This window comes from Triticum aestivum, chromosome 6A (genome assembly GCF_018294505.1).
Source record: "Triticum aestivum cultivar Chinese Spring chromosome 6A, IWGSC CS RefSeq v2.1, whole genome shotgun sequence".
Classification (NCBI taxonomy): domain Eukaryota; kingdom Viridiplantae; phylum Streptophyta; class Magnoliopsida; order Poales; family Poaceae; genus Triticum; species Triticum aestivum.
The window spans coordinates 213,999,905-214,005,838 of NC_057809.1; positions in this window are offsets into that span (position 1 = coordinate 213,999,905).

Here is a 5,934-nt window from a genome sequence, read left to right on the forward strand (position 1 = left end):
GTGTGCGATAGTAAATCACTGAGATTGAATGGGAATCCAAATTTCCTTTGTCCTTCATCCATGAGGTTTTTTCTACAATGAACATAAACCCTGCTAATCACCGTGTTCAAATTTGACACTTTTCCTAGTTCATTTACAATATTTAGGGGATTATGTGCATTTTGTAGGCATTAATGCACATAATTCAAATTCAAATAATCGGTGCATCAAAGGGTGCACAAGAACGGTCTGGAAAAACCATACTCGTGGTATTTAGTAATTTCTCAAGCCTTTTACAAGGAATGGGCAGAGATTTCATTGGAATGTGTGGTAGTCAACCACAAACGCGTCACACTACAAAAAAAGACACTTCCGTGATGATACGTGTTTGTCACAGTAGGTCATGTTTCCTGTCATGCATGTACATCCATGACGATTTTATGACAGAATCAAGATAGTCATACCTGTGTTGTCGTAGAAGTGTTCCATGACATTACCAAAATTATCATCACAGAAGTGTCCACTTCCATGACGATAAATCGCGCGTCACCGAAGTGCTTTCGTCAAGGGTGACCCACACATGGCATCCACCGTAACGGGTCGCCGTTAAGCAATTGGGTCCGGTTTTGGATCCGATAACGCATTAACAGCCCGGACCAATGGGAAATTTCCACGTGTAAAATTCTAATTGGACGGAGGAAACAGGTGTCAGCTCGTTAGTGGGTAAGATAGGCGCCTATGATATGTCGACACGTGCGACGGCCCACCACAGGCCCATTTAGCTTACAAAGGCCGACTTGTTTGACTTGGTCAAAAGTTAGCGGGCTGGCCCATGAAAAGCTTGTTAACAGTCTCTTTGCAAATAGCCCATTTTACGGCCCGGTAACTCACGACCTGTTAGGGCCTAGCTAAAATCGGCCCAACAACGTCATGCGGGTCGTCGAATATAACACCAGCCCGTTTCACTTTCAGCCCATGTATGGCCCACGATGTCTTTCGGCCCATATGAGGCCTTCGTATCTTTAGGCCCTTTAAAGGCCCACGGTGACTCTAGCCCAGGATGAACAGTAAATTTCTTTGTACCCATTAACGGCCCATGATTCACATGGGCTGTTTCCAGACCGTGTTAGCTTTCGGCCTACTGACGGCCCATACGTTCTTGGGCTCCTTTCCGGCCCTCGATTACTTCTGGCCCATTACTGGCATGTTCCCCTAATGGGCCAAATTCAGCCCGTGGCAAGAGTTGGCCCCTTCCTGGCTTGTTAACCCGTTGCGCCGTTTCCAGCCCGTCCTATATTTTGGCCCATTAACGACCCATTATGCCTGTGACAGAATTAAGACTTTGCTGTCCTCTGGCCTGTTAACGGCCCGTTACCGTGCTGGGCCGATACCAATTACACCCGTTTACGACCCATGTAGACCCATTTATCCGACGGCCCGTGGCCCACTGATTTTACGGCCGTGTTGGAGGCCCATTTAAAGACGGCCCGTAGGAGGCCCATGGATCCTACGACCCGTAGCAGGGTCATGGTTACCACGGTCCGTATATGGCCCATGGTTGTTGCGGCCACTAGCAAACTAGGGAAAACACTAGGAAATAAATAAGCCTGAAACTATCGCTAGGCTATTATGGCGATTGCACAGATTACATCCACGGGGCATCAAAGATCGTCACCAGTGCAAATATAGGGAACACCCTACACTATACAAAAATGGCTTGCTATTTTCTTCAGTCGGTGGCTACACGTTAAGAACAAATTTTGTATCGCAACAATACAAATTACAACTATAAAACAAAAGGAAGGTTGGTATAAAACTTAATAGTCTGGCAGATAAATGCACCACTAGAAGTTCAGAAGCTCAGTTCATTTGACCTGATTGTTACGTTTTCATGTTGTATTGTCGGATGGAGCACCATAACCTTTGCCTTCATTTCTCCTAGGCTCCTGAACAACATAGCAAATGTCTAATAGTCTGGTTTGAAAACCATGCATATCTTGACGACGTCGAATAATGTCTGTCCTTGTTTCACAAAGGGTCTCTGTTAGGGAACAGACTTGTGTCCGGAGCACAGATATAACATTGTTTTGAGCTTGCATATCTTGATCATGAGGCAGTTTGGATGAGATTGCCTTAACAACCAACCGAGTACTCCCTCCGTAAACAAATATAAGAGCATTTAGATCACTAATATAGTAATCTAAATGCTCTTATATTACTTTACAGAGGGTGTATTATGCGAGAACGTGCTTTTGGCACTGTTAGTGGATAGGTACTGACCCACAACAGCAAGAGGTGACATTGCGGTTATAGTTGCCTTGCCACCTTCAAAAGGTGGCGGTTCCACCATTTTTTCCATAGCTTGCTGAAAAGTTGAGTTTTTACATTAGTACCAGAACAGAAGATATTAAGGAGGCAGCAAAACCATACAAAATAGCTTTGGTCTCTATACAAAACTTATTCTGGTGAACCCATGTAAAATATTAGTTGTATTTTACTGCAAAGTACATAATAAAACCAGGTTCCAAACATATGACCATGTACCATGGCTAATGTATTGTCTATTTCTTCACATTGTATTGACAGCTAAGGATAAAGAGACAAAGTTTATAATACGGTAAGCATAATATGACATCATTCATATCACAAAACAACTAAGAACAGACAAACAGGCAATTGCAACATTGTGTGGGCAAGTCCAGCACGGAACTAGATTATAGGTCAAGATCAAAGGAACATCACTCCTCTCTTTTAAACCTTGTAAGGTGCAATGATACGCTAAGACAATTGTGTATAAAATTGAAAAGAGTATTAGACATTGGTTGCAAACCATGCAGTTCAAGGCACGAGTCAGAGTAAGTAGTAGTTAAAAGGCATGAGGATTAAGGACTTACAACAGCAGCTTTGACTGGTGTAGTCATGCCCTTCATCTTGCTGGTGTGACAGTCCTTGAATATTTCCACAACATTTGGTTCAGGTACTTTTTGGTCCTTGCAGGCTTTCCTCTGCATTTGGAACAAGTCAATATAGATCTGATAATATGGTACAACAAAAAGAGTGAAACATCTGCTAATTAGAAGAGCCTCACAGTGTGCAATATAGCTACGAGATCCTGTCGTCTATTGGAATTTCACTTTCGTACGGTTAGCCTTGTTCTTTGAACAGTTCACCTACAAGAAGATAGATTTCTGTGGCACATGCGTAAATAGGACTTCAACATGTGATCTGATCACATATATATAATGTACCTGATACTTTGGATCGGACCAGTGTTTAACGAGGCCTCTCTAGTCTTCATCCGATATATTTTCCACTGGAGATGTTTGGGCAAGTTCACTGTTAGCCTTGCCTTCAAAGTGAGTTTTCCTCAAGTTATACCGATACTGTCGTAGAGCAGACTTGAAAACATGGGTGCAAGCTTGTCTAGTTGCATCATCTTGGCTATCCAACTTGAACCTCATCTGTTGAAAATTATGGGAGTCTCATTATTAGCAACCTAGAAAGTATTGGACAGAGCAAGACGATATTACTAGTTTCCATACATAACCATACTTACAGATAAATGGTCGAGGAAGGTGTTGAACTAGGTTTCATCTTTGTCATTCCTGTACTGAATCCATGTTTGGAGGATACATACATGACACCTAACAGCAACCGCTGCCTCTGATACTAGCTTGGCTGACTTTGTAGCATCACGTGGCCTTTTTAAACCTGCCTCAAAATGGATCTCCATTCTTCCTCCTCTAGATTTAGTTAACCTATCAAGCATTATCCCTGATGTTTGTTTCCTCTTGTGCCTAGGTGCTAGTCCAACAACAAACATTGGAAGTGTTAGTGTACACCAAACTGTGAGACTACATATAAAGAAGCATGCAACTGTAACTTGGCTCCAGCAACTACCTTCTTGCTGTTGAAGCTCACAAAGTTCATCTGATCTTGCCAACTCATCTTGTGTCAAGAGTGCTTTGGAAGTAGTGTTAGGTGGCAAGGGAGCTTGGGAACGTGCTACTAGCTGAGTTGACCAATGAGTAAATCGTGCAGCTGGTGGTACTGTGGAAGGTGTTGCAACAACTAGGGCTATCTCTGCTTGTTTGGTGGCAGCTATTTGTTTTTGTTTGGCTTGTTCTGCATATCACGTAGCACAGGATACACTATTGGTATAATTTTCCGCTGGACTTTGACCTTCTATTGCACCATCAGTACCAGCAGAATCTGCATGATTCTTCCGCTTCCCTTTCCCTGTCGTTCTGTCTTGCTTCCTCTTTCTCTGTGCCATGTTAAGTCAAGCCGACAAGAAAAAAGAATAACAATTTAGTTCTTCAGAACAAATTGATGCATAATTGATAACCCACAAGTATAGGGGATCACAACAGTTTTCGATAAGTAAGAGTGTCAAACCCAATGAGGAGCTAAAGGTAGAACCAATATTCCCTCAAGTTCTATCAACCACCGATACAACTCTACGCACACTTGACGTTCGCTTTACCTAGAACAAGTATGAAACTAGAAGTACTTTGTAGGTGTTGTTGGATAGGTTTGCAAGATAATAAAGAGCAAGTAAATAAAAGCTAAGGGCTGTTGTAAGTAAAGAAGCAATAAAGCAAATATAGCGAGCATGGAAAAGTGGTGGTAGGAGTTGCGAAATTTCCCCTAAGCAATTGACTACTTTACTAGACTGATAGCAAGTATTATGTGGGAGAGGCCACTGCTAGCATGTCATCCCTAACTTGGAATTCTATGCACTTATGATTGGAACTATTAGCAAGCATCCGCAACTACTAACATTCATTAAGGTAAAACCCAACCATAGCATTAAGATATATTGGCCCCCCTTCAATCCCGTATGAATCAATTTCTATGCTAGGCTGAATCTTCTGTCACCCTTGCCCTCCAATACATAGTCCTATCAACATACAGCTAACCCTAGGGTGTGATCCACGCGTGCAATCATATGATGGGCACCAAAGGACAGCAACATAACCACAAGAAAATTAAATCAATCATAGCAATTCATAAACCACCGATAGGACAACAAAAATCTACTCAGACATCATAGGATGGCAACACATCATTGGATAATAATATGAAGCATAAAGCACCATGTTCAAGTAGAGGGTACAGCGGGTTGTAGGAGAGTGGACCATTGTAGATAGAGGGGGAAGGTGATGGATATGTTGGTGAAGATGGCGGAGGTGTTGGTGTAGATCGCGTGATGATGATGATGTCCATGGCAGCGTTCCGGCGCCACCAGAAGATAAGGGGAGAGGGGGGCCCTTCGTCTTTTTCTTCCTTGACCTCCTCCCTAGATGGGAGAAGGGTTTCCCCTCTGGTCCTTGGCCTCCATGGCATGGGAGGGGTGAGAGCCCCTCCGAGATTGGATCTGTCTCTCTGTTTCTGCGTTCTGTTCTGTTGCCCTTTCACCGTTTCGGGTATATATGGAGATCCGTAACTCCGATTGGAACGAAACCTTCACCGTGATTTTTTCCCTGAAAATTAGCTTTCTTGCGGCCGAAGATGGGCATAAACCGCCTTACGGGTGGCCCATGAGGGCCAGGGGCGCGCCCAGGGGGCAGGCGCACCCCCTGCCTCGTGGCCACCTCGGGCACCGTCTCGCGTGGATTATTCTTCCGGAATTTTCCAAATATTCCAAAAATAAGCTTTGTCCATTTTTATCCCGTTTGAATTCCGTTTGATATGGATATTCTATGAAACATAAAACATGCAACAGACATGAACTGGCACTGGGCACTGGATCAACATGTTAGTCCCAAAAATAGTATAAAAAGTTGCCAAAAGTATATGAAAGTTGTAGAATATTGGCATGGAACAATCAAAAATTATAGATACCACGGAGACGTATTAGCATCCCCAAGCTTAATTACTGCTCATCCTCGAGTAGGTAAATGATAAAAAAGATAATTTTTGATGTGGAATGCTACCTAGCATAATCTTGAT